The sequence below is a fragment of the Ambystoma mexicanum genome, chromosome 2p (genome assembly GCF_040938575.1).
Source record: "Ambystoma mexicanum isolate Mex_15411 chromosome 2p, UKY_AmexF1_1, whole genome shotgun sequence".
Taxonomy (NCBI): Eukaryota; Metazoa; Chordata; class Amphibia; order Caudata; family Ambystomatidae; genus Ambystoma; species Ambystoma mexicanum.
Window position 1 is genome coordinate 399,446,405 of NC_090923.1, and position 12,172 is coordinate 399,458,576.

Consider the following 12,172-nt stretch of genomic DNA (forward strand, 5'->3'; position numbering starts at 1 on the left):
TTTCTGCTCTTATGGGTGCCCTGGAACTGGGCTCGTCTTTCGAGAGTATTATACCTACTATTTTTTCCACAGTCATATTAAGATCCCTATGCTCTTCCATTAGGGCTAAGCATAACCCAAATATGGCTTCCAAGGTGGATGATAATGCGTTAAGCCTAGCATCCAGATTTGATGATTCATGTGACATAAAGGATGAGCTTGTCAAAAGGAAGAATCAGCTACTTTAGCTGCAATCAGTTAGAGGTCTGGTGAGGCATATACATTTATTCAGTCAGATCTTCACAGTGCTCCTAGGTAATAATCTTATGTTTAGGCAAAGATGATTGTATACCCATGGAGTCATGCCTCTAGTCATAACACAGGCTTAGTAACACATTGTTGTCCACCTCCATGCTGTGGGTGTCTTTTTCGGTCTGTGTTACAATTCCATTGCTTCTACTCTGGTCCAGGCTCTCATTATTGGCAACTAATCTTGCCGCGAAGATCCCAGTAATTTTTGTCTGTTCACTTGCCTCCTTGCCTCCTTGTGACTACTTTCTCCAGGGTCTTTAGCGCCACCCTGTCTGTCAGTTGTATGTTGTGCTCTTGCCATAAATACAGTGCTGGGGGAGTCTGGTGTTGGATTATTGAGCTTGTTTTTTATTTATTACATAGGAGCACAGCTTGGGTGGTATATTTCTACTGTACTTCAAAGTGATTACTTACTCTCACTAGTAAATTAACAAGGGGGGTCCTGGGAGTCCCTCTGCCAGACATTAGTCCTGGTTACGAGAGACTTACCCAGAGTCTTTAGCTCACTATCTTTCACAGAGAAGAAATATCCCAAACATATCAGTCTTTGTCCTGCCCTGGGGCAGTCCAGCACCAAAATGCTAGGCAATTCTCCTCTGAACAAGAGTACCAACAGAAACCCCAGACACGTGTTTTGGTCTGGTTGGACCTCATCAGTAGGGTGGATCTGTGCCTCTCTAAGAATAGTGAGCAAGGGGTCCACGTCTGGATTCCCCTAGGAATTTAGGGTGAGACCCAAAGTTACTTAAATATGCAAACTAACAAGGGGGGTCCTGGCAGTCCCTCTGCCAGACATTAGTCCTGGTTACGAGAGACTTGCCCAGAGTCTTTAGCTCACTATCTTTCACAGAGAATAAATATCCCAAACATATCAGTCTTTGTCCTGCCCTGGGGCAGTCCAGCAACGAAATGCTAGGTAATTCTCCTCTGAACAAGAGTACCAACAGAATCCCCAGACACGAGGCCTAGAGACCCAAGCTACTCCTGACTGATGATACCCAACAAGGCTGAAACATGTCTGGGGATGCTTGTGGTCTCGTGCAGAAGGGATGTGACCTAGCAGTTCGGGCTGGACTACCCCTTTGGGGGTGGGACCAAGCCTGATTTGCATATGGTCTTTCCCCTTTTGTAATGGCTTGGCAGGCGAAGAACGATGGTCTGGAGGGTTGCCCAGAGCAATGCCAGAGGTTAAGATTTATTCTAAACCTTCCAGCCATCACCTCTTTTGTTTTGCTATTGTCATCCCGAGTGGGACGGGTATGCCCAGACGTGGGTCCCGTGCCTGCTGGGCCTAGAGACCCAAGCTACTCCTCACTGATGACGCCCAACAAGGCTGAAACATGTCTGGGGATGCTTGTGGTCTCGTGCAGAAGGGATGCGACCTAGCAGTTCGGGCTGGACTACCCCTTTGGGGGTGGGACCAAGCCTGCTTTGCATATGGTCTTTCCCCTTTTGTAATGGCTTGGCAGGCGAAGAACGATGGTCTGGAGGGTTGCCCAGAGCAATGCCAGAGGTTAAGATGTATTCTAAACCTTCCAGCCATCACCTCTTTTGTTTTGCTATTACTCTCACTAGGACATGAAGTACTTTCTGAAGTGGTAACTTACTGTCACTGTGGCAATTAATATTGCCACAAGTTATTATAAGCACATACCTACAGATACAGTGCTAAATATTTACTGTCTGCACAGCTGCTGACTAATACAATGGTAACAAGAATTGCTCTTTTAGCTACTGTTTTTCAGGGTCCTCTGGAAATTATAATGTGGTGCTTAAGTAAGATATGGGGCATTAAGGCAAACTCAGTCACTCTTCAGCACACCCCAATCCACTTCCCCATGCACAAACACACCCGTAGCATACCCTCATGACTCAGGCTTATTCCAGCATCCAGTTTACTGCAGGGTGCAGTTTCCACTCACTGCAAGTTACGGGTCACCACTTAAATGGGAAAATCCAGGGGTGTGGCAGCTGGTGAGTTACATGCACTGCAGCAGTCAGGTAAAGTTATCTCCACAGCTCCCCAATTATCCACCCCACATGGTGCACGCTGCAGTGGTCCAGCCATCACTCAGAGTGGAACAGGTTCTGCAACCACTAATGGGCCAGAATAGTCACAGCCCCCAGAGCTCACCCAAATCTTACTGGGTCAGCAAAGGCTGCCCGCAACACCCACAACAGCACCCAACGTCGATTCAGGATACAGGATACAGAATTCAGGGTGCAAACAGCATCATTTCGAAGCATCAGTGCTTTAGAGCTCCCGGTCCACATTTTGAGGACTAGCAGGCTAGAGGAAAGGCCACCACTGCGCGGATGAAAGCATCAAGATGCATCGCTCTCTGCACTGCTCAGTGCTCAATACTGTGCTATCGATGTTCACTCCTGACAACTTGTTTAAGAGGAGTGGTTTGTCCCCAGTTTACAAGAACCTGTTGTACATTTTATTATTAACTTTGCAACATGCCAACATTATATGGCTGGACATGCCCTAAGAATGGTGAGCGGAGCAATTGCCTACCCCACAAAAACATTTCAGCATTTGCATATAGATTATATTGATATTCATCAAAGTTGTAATGGATACCAATATATGTTTGTTGTAGTATGCCCCTTTTCATGATGAATGGAAGCACGACCAAGTCGGATGCTAAGTTCCTTGTTAATGAAGTATTTTCCCCAATGGGGAGTGTGCGAAATGTTGTGATCAGATAATGGACCACAATTTGCAAATTAGTTATTTTCTAAAGTAACAGCTTTGTTTGGCATTAAACACAGGCTTTGCTTTGCCTATTATCTCCAGCTCAACGAAATTTTGGTACATCACAATGGCCTTTTTAAAGGAACTAATTGCAGAAATGCAAGATATGTTAAATAAAAATTGGCTGCAATGCCTTCCCTGGCTCTCTTTGCCTTACGAAACCAGTCAGGCTGTGATTACCACCGTATGCCCCACCAGGTGATGACGAATGCATGTTCCTATTGCTCTTCACACATGGGCTCGATCAGATGCAGAACGTTCAGCAACTGTGCTTCGTGAAGAATGCCATGCTTATTTGACTGCTATGACTAAATCATTGAACTTTTTAAACAGGTGCAGGTACGATGGGGGCAGCAACAACCAATGAAAATGGACAAGAGACAATAGACACAAATGTTGTAATTCCATCACTGCAGTTATTCCCCACAGGAGTTGTGAATATCCACAATCACGTCACGATTCACTACCCCTTGTCTGTAAAAGTAAGAGAGAGGAGGATGTGGTTGCATATAACGGACATTAAAATAATCCAATGGAATGGCCCAGAAGAAACAGAGTAAGGAGAATAGGAAAGAGTGACGGGACCCAGGCGAGAGCGAGATTGAGAGCTGACTAGAAACTTGACCCGTGACATCACACCACATAAGCATGCATTTTTCAAGAGCAAAGGACACTGGGGGTCATTACGAGGTTGGAGGTAAGTAACTGTCCTTACCAGCATGGAGCAAATACCGTATCCGTGTAGCAAAGAGGCCGCTATTAGAGGGCAATTACGACTTCGCGGGCACAAGCTTTGTGCCATGCTGGTAACAACCTTTCTGCCATGCCGCTAAAGACCCAAAAATCGCCCTTAGCGGCATCGAGGGAAGCGCAGATAGCACCACCGCCATCCATGCCTCCGCCATTAGCGGTCGCCGCTATCAGCTAATAGCGGTGACCGTAAATAGGCAGAACCGGAAGTAGCGTCACTGCACAGGAATGGGAAAGAGCACGGCGGCCATCTTGAAAAACACAATCCATTGCCATCCTCTGCACCCAGGAACCACATCACCACCACACCTGTCCCAAAATAAACCAGTAGCATATTAGAATGCCCAAGGCATTGAAAAAAGGAGCTGCATGCCTGCGCAAGGAGCACTTCTCCAAAGAAGAGCTGAACATGTTCGCGGATACCTTGGCAGAAAATGGGGATGTAGTGTTTTCAAATGATATGCGTCGACCTGCACTGTTGCGCAAAAAAGAGATCTGGGCGGAGGTGGCACGTAAAGTGAGTGCGGTTGGCACCACCCCACGCACGGTGAAAGATGTCTGGAAGCGCTGGGATGACCTGCACCTACGCGTCAGGTACATCATCGCAGCAAACCATTGCCGGGGAATGGCAACAGGTGGCAGAGGTGGCTCACACATTAAAATGACTCTCTGGGAGGAGACTTGTGCGAGCACCATCGGAATGAAGTTAATCGAGGGAGTGGGGGATATGGAGCATGGAGCCCCGTCATCGGCTAATGCAGGTAGGTGTCGCAAATAAACCACTGTAATGCAAACCATGAAGATGTCCCCCCGAACTGACAGTGAAATGATGCAAAGCAGGGGCCACCAGACTCATGTACGCAACCCTGCCTACAGGCAGTGCACAGCACCATCTCGTCCACATGCATGATGCACCCCATAAATGTGTCAGCCCAGACGCATCCCTGCATGACCGACCCATAAGGCAAGTAACCCATATGTCACTTCTCTGACGGCAAATACCTGCCATTCAATAGAACTGCAGCTAACCCAATGCATGCCTGATGCACGTAGACCCATCACTAATGCTCTCCCTCTCTTGGTCCCCCACAGGCACACAATCTGACAGCGATCACCAGGACCCCACGGAGAAGCCCGCAACACCAGTGAAAATGTCCAGGGGCATGGAGGGAGCAAACAGGCCCTCAACATCAAGGGGAAGAGTGAAACCAGGACTACCTCACAAGCCCAACACAACCCACGAAGCTACAGCACCAATGTGCAATAGGGCCTCCACCACAGCACCCACACCAGCCACCACCACATAGGAGCCAGTGGGTGAAGGCTCTGTATCCACTGCCAGCAGCACCATCGGAGAGGCAGCTGCCATGGCAGCCATGTCAGACGATGAGGCACATAGTCCGACACCCAGAACACCTACCGCTACAGGCCCCCTGCAGTCACCTCACCTCTCCCCACCCAGCATACACAATGCCAGCAGCCATGAGCTGTCTGCTGTGGAGTCATGGCCAGGGAGCTTCAGCGCAGTGGGAACATGCATGAAGCACCAACCATGTCGCATGGAGCTTCGACATCCACCAGTGTCCGGGACAGGCAAGAGGGGAATCATGGTAATCCAACAGCGCCAGGAGGAGCTGACAGGGCTGGTGACCCAGCACATCATTGAAAGTGGCCAGGCAAGGGAGGATTTCAGGGAATGTGCAGCGTCCCTCAAAGCTGCCATTGAGTCAACTTCTACAAACATATGCAACGAATTGGCGGCTGTGAGGCAGGTCCTCACACGCATGGTGGAAGCCTTGGAGGCCCTGCATCCCGCACAGGTGGTTGAACAACCAGGCACCTCCTCAAATGCTAGCTCTACACAGACCAGCCCCCTGCGCAGAACTTGCGCAGGTCAGACATGGGTCCACCCGATGCTGGCAGTGGACAAGGGGTGTAGGTGCAGCCTGCCATTCCGAACTCTTGAAGACTAATGGTGCATGCTAGTGCAGACCATGTGTGGGGAAGTTGAGGGGGGAGGGGGGAGATGGTGTCTGGGGAAGTTGAGGGGGGAGTGGAGGGGGGAGAGGGTGTGTGGGGAAGTTGAGGGGGGGAGGGTGTGTGGGGTGGAGGGCTTGTGCACAATCAATGTTCTATTTGTTCAATACACCTGTTGTGATATGAGAATTCACATGACCGGACATTGCTTATTGTGTATGTGTGCTTTATTGGTGAACAGTGTACAGTGTCCATGTCCCCGACATTACCAGTGCCCTGAGTCCCACCTCCATGGCACATTCCGCATCCGTGTGTGTTAGAAACATTGGTTAATCAAAGTCTGGCGCACGGCACGTCCCTCCTGTGCATCACTACCTCCCTGATGTGCAGCCCCATCTCCTCCATCCTCATCCCCCTCGTCAGGTGGTTGCAGTTCAACGTTAGGGGGCATAGGCACATTCTGTCTGATGCACATATTGTGTAGCATGACACATGTCACGATGATCTTGCCAACCTTCTCATGCCCGTACAGGAGTACCCCACCAGACCTACTGATGCAGCGAAACCGTGCCTTTAAAATCCCAAATGTATGCTCGATCACCACACGGGTACGTGTATGTGCACGATTGTAGTCCTCTTCATGCCTGTTCTGTGGGTTCCAGATAGGGGTAAGGAGCCACCTCTTCAAGGGATAGCCAGCATCACCTGCATGTGTGCAACAATGGTTATTTGTAAGTAATTACACCAAATGTGAACTGTATCAATGACACAATAGAATGCATTCATTTCCTGTTTGCATCCACATATCCATGCACGAATAGAGCTACTCAAAGTAACTGGAATGTGTGAATTCATATGATCGGCAGGAGTCCGTGGCATCGTCTAGTGGGCGCAGGGGTGTCCTATTCTTTATGAGTGCTCATGCACTGTGGTTCCCCACGCCGGTTGTTCCCATGATCGAGGAGATGTGTAGTTGATTGTATGCTTTTATCCTGTCACCGTTGAAGCCAGACTCTTGATGATCTGACTTTCCACGCCTGATGTAGCCATGCTGGTATGCTGGAGCTCTGTGGTGGTGTAGGAGTGAGATTCTGTATTTTGGCCTCATGTGACTCCTTTGTATGCACTAATGGACATATGTCCATTGTGGTGATGTTATTCGGTCATTTGCATTGGCCATACTAACTGCATGTCGCTGCATTGTGTTGCAGAGGCTACGGTCTGATTATGTGCAGTGTACATGTTGATGGCTATGGAATGCTTGCAGCACTGCCTCATTTTCATAGTAGTGCAACTTACGTCTTGCGTTTAGGTGTCAGGTGTCAGGTCCAGTCTGGCCTGCTTTGGGGTATGAGCATGGTCCATCCTCTCAGCTAATCTCAGCCAGGTGAAGTATGCATCTCCCCACCCCATCTCAGCCAGGTGAAGTATGAATCTCCCCCCATATCAGCCAGGTGAAATATGCATCTCTCCCCCCAATCATCTCCCCACATCACACTGCCATGAGCTTGACATGCAACTCACCGAGTAGCCAGGATCGTTGCCCTGCATGTCGCTCCATGTAGCGTGGTATCATGGAGTTACGAATGACCATTGAATCATGGGTTGATCCGGAAAATCGGGCACAACAATGTGTGATGATCTTGTTTGAGTCACATACCATTTGTACGTTAATGGAGTGGTATAACTTACAGTTGTGGTACACTACCTCCATGGCATGTGGGACCACCAATTCAACATGGGTGCAGTTGATGGCACCGATGCAACCTGGGAAGCCTGCCAGTGAATGAAAGCCAACTTTGGTGTTGGAGATCTCCTGGGCAGTCCGTGGTAGGGATATGTGGTCACCTGTTTGCTTCAGGAGGGCATCGAACACTTGGTTCTGCGTCCGTGAGAATAATGGGTGTGATATGCCATGCATCTGCCCTACTGTGTGCTGGTAGGTGCCTGTGGCCAGGAAGTGGAGCACAGACACACCTTCAGTAGAGGGGGGATGGCGGTACGGATGACTATGAGGCTGACAATGTCGTTATGTATCATGTCCACAATGATGGTGATGGTGTCCTGGTTCAGACGGTACAGTGTGTGGATCTGCTCATGGGTTAGGCTGAATGGGCTGGCTCTGATTCGAGGGATTGGGGTCTGCCTGTGTGGTACAACTGCCTGCACTGGTGGTGCATGCTGGGCCTGCCTCACCCTCCTTCTCCTCCTACGTCTCCTCTGTGCTGCCTGTTGTTGTTGTTGTTGCTGGAGTTCCTCTCCAATCATGTCCTCCAGCCCCAGTATTGCTACTAGTACTGGAATCATTTTGGTGTGTGACTGCGTGTGGATAGTGTGGGGTATGCTCCTTTTGTGCTGGCCCAGTCTACATTGCCTCCACCTGTGATGATTGTGTGCACCTGTGGCAGTTGTAAACACTGCACATTGTCGTTTACGGGTGGTTCGCAATGCCGGTATTTCCTCCATGCCGGTAAGGTACTTTTCGGCTTTCAGTAGGCCGTTATTTGCATGTCCGCCTGACTTGTGTTCAGCTCCTGTTTACACCATGCTGCTATTGCCGGCATGTAGGGTCGCGTGCCCGCGCCAATGCCGCTATTAGAGGCACTGTCCCGGGAGGATAGCTCAGCGGCAGCGTGCGCGTCTTGGAAGCAAGACGACACGGAGCAACAACAGGTTCGATCCCCGGGTCCGCGCTTAGAAACCTTTGGGTGTTTAAGCGCATTATAAATACGTAACTAAGAAAAAAAAAACACACAATTACGCAAGACAATTCCTGTAACAGCGCCTCGATGCCTGCGGGCTGTGTGAGCGCTTTATAAATGTGAAATAAATAAATAAATAAATAAACTGTAAATAACGGTGCCACTGATAACGGGTTGGCGGGTCGTAATGGACCAGAGCATTAAGTAATCCTTTACCGGCATCCTTTTTCCCTTACCTCCAACCTCGTAATGACCCCCTTAGTGTGTTTAATCTGGATACGTGTAGTGCGTGTGCGAAATGAGCCAGAAAACATGACGCCAATGCGCGGCCCTCTTGGGCATTCACTTCCATTTGCCGCAATGAAACAGCAATGAAAGCTCACACTTTCATGGGCTTAGCAGGTAAACATGTATTTCTGCAGGGAAGGCAAGGTTACATATTGATGTAACTGTTAAGAATAGTTGTTGTATTGCCTGCCAAAGGACAAGCCAGAAAGGGAGTCGGAGCGCTTTTTAGGTGCAGTGAGAACGAAAGCAAGAATAGAAGTTGGGTTTTTCCGCTTCTAGCTGGAATATTCCATGCTTTGCTTCTCATGCTTAGTGTCTGCTCTTCGGCAGAGGGTTGTTTGGTAACCCATGAGTGCCGGAGATGGAAAATAGCCCCATAAACAGAAGAGGTTTTCCTCTTGAAAAGCAGTTAGATTTTTGAACCCTGGGTGATGAAGTCTCGCTGTGAGGGAGGCCACTCTGCTCCAGACCCCGTTAGTATGAGTGAACTCTCTGCCTACCTGCTGTGGGACTAAGCAGTGTCGTGGTGGCCGAGATGAAGGTGTCTTCTGCAACTATACTAATGGTGATGCACTATTTCTATGTTTATGTATAACTGATTATGTGTTTGTTTTATTCTTCATGTATGTTATGAGTGAATAAAAGGCCTATAACAAGCCATTTCTATTATCATCGTTATCAACATATTGGGCCTCATTACGAGGTTGGAGGTAGCCATGGAGCTACTAGCTCCATGGCTGCCTCCACAACCCTTCCGACTCCGCCCTGGTGAATGGAGCAATTACCGGTCCATTCCGAGGTCGGAGGGACCGGTAATTCCCCATTCATCAGGGCCATTCCCCATTCCCATTTGAGCCCCCATAGGGCTCAATGGGAATGGGGAAGGCACTAATAATGGTACCGCAAATTGCGGTACCGTTATTAGCTCTAGAGTCCCTTTATGGGTCCCGTCCTTAACTCCTGCAAAAACCAGGCTTTAAGGAAGGACCCGCAAAGGGAACTTGTAGTAGGGAGGTAAGGGATTACTGGCACTGGTGCCCTTACCGGTGCCGGTAATCCCTTAGCTCCCACCTCGTAATGAGGCCCTAAGTCATCAGGGCCTGGTATTCAGCATTTTTGCTGTACAGCTAAGAGTGGCCTTGTTGCATTGCCAATTAACAAACTGCAAATCTTGTCCTCTTTTGTTCCAACCTCCCCAAGTCTTTTGATATACCTATACCTCTAAATCTGACTCTATGTCAGATACCACTATATTAGCTTGCACTATAACTCTGCTGGCTGATAATGAGCCAGAATTGTATGCAACCCCTGAAGCTTTGTCACCTGCTGGTGTGCTTGACCCTTGTGCCCCAGTGATTCATGCAGTTGATCCTCCTCAATCCCTCTATTGTATTCACAAGCCGTGTGTATGGCGTTACCTTCGCATAATAGTCCTGTTGTGCCCTTCCTTCATCCTTCTAAATTAGACTCAATTAAATTGAAACCTAATGCTATTGGTTTGCCACAACTTCTTCCAGTAGGTCTCAATACTGTTTTTGAAATGCAGGTGGTCAACGCTGTGAGGAATTCACTTATGAATTTATCGAATTCACCAACATTGTATCCGTAAAGGGGGACCAAATAATCATAAATTCCTTCTTTTCATCCACATCGTCAGCAGCAGGTTTTGCTATACCAACCCCACATCTATCTTTTGGTTTTACTCACCCACTGCAACGTTGCATGAATCTGTGCTGTCCGCCATCAATACAAGCATGTACAGCCTGGTTAAATGACACGATTTTTTCCATACTAGATGCTAAAATAGACTGGATAGCAGCAGAATTAATGTCTTGACCATGCCACCGTACTTGTCATGCGCCTTTAAACCCTGCTCCATACAGAGGGACTCAAAATGATAAGATCCTAAGCTCAATCATAGAAGAGGACGAGGTCTTCTTGCATACTGAACATGGAGGGAATGGAGATGTACATTTTACCTGATGCTTTAAATCTCATTATTGTCTCTACTAAATTACCATCTAATCATGTCGAACAGTCACACCTGGGTATTGACTCGCAAACCGTAGGAGAGGTAGTGCTCCCATAGGTGTTTAACCTGTTCCAGACAATTCCTCATAAGAAGAAAGTTGAAAAGAGAAATATCATTACACAGGTGAAAATGCCCCAGAAATCAAGTAATCTATCCATTCTAAAGAAGTCTTTAAATCCCAGGACCAAAAGTTTTAATAACAGATCGACAACTACATTGAGAGGTCCCTTGCATACAACAACGGGCAAAACATATCAAGGCTTGCAATGTAACATCTCCTTTCATTCCATTGAAATCTTCTGAAAGGGCGCTACCTCAGTCTAAAATTTGAAAATCTACCCACCTTCATATATCATTGAGTGGAATCAGGCTGAAAGATGACATTAGGCAGAGTGAAATGTAAAACAACATAGAACAGGCAGAGGATGAAATCATGAACTCTACGTACTCAATTCAATCTCACCCTCAACTTCATCCCATTCTTGAGAGTATTCATTATCCCCAAAAGCCAAAGGTCGCCAATAGGATAGTCACAACAAGTAAAAGTGAACAAGAATTTCCTCACTTTTTAACTCTCGACCAAAAGAGATTTCTATTACATCGAGGGGCCATGCCCACCAAAAGGCAACCAGATAAAGGGCCTCACCACGACTTTGGCGGTAACCCTTTAATCCGGCGGTATTACCGCCAGATTTAAGGGTCCGCCAAAGCAGGACTTCGGCGGATTTCTCCCCAGCTCTGAGCTGAGGGGAAATCTGCCGAAAATTTGCGCTATTACCGCCGGCGGCAAATACGCCGGCGGTATTAGCGTGAAATTTCCGCATTGAGCCCAATGGGGAATGGGGAATGGGGTATTCCCGAATGGGCTCAATGGGGAATGGGGATTGACATTACCGCCAAACTCGTGATCTGGCGCTATTAGCGCTGGGGAGTTCGGCGGTAGGGCTAATACCGCCCACGCTAATAGCGTTACCGTTACCGCCCAAGTCGTGATGAGGCCCAAAGAGTTGTATAATTATAGGTCTCAGCTTCAAGAGTCTGAATTAGTGACATTGAAGGAAAATATTTCTCCCTCCCTAGTACAAAAACAAAGTTAAATTCTGTCACTAGTCCACACCAGTTTATTTTGACTATAGTGTACTGGAGTAGAAGGGATCCATATCCAAATTATTGCACAATATTTAGTGCTTTCCAAGCTATTGAAATTCTACTATATATTTGCTCAAGTGACATTGAGGCAATTAACTATACAGATAGCCCAAAGTATAATATGGTTGAACTAGTCAGCTGATTTGTTGTGGCATTACAAAAACCATTTTATCCAATCTGGGTATGTGCTAATCAGGCAAAAAATAAACATTACTGCCAAGC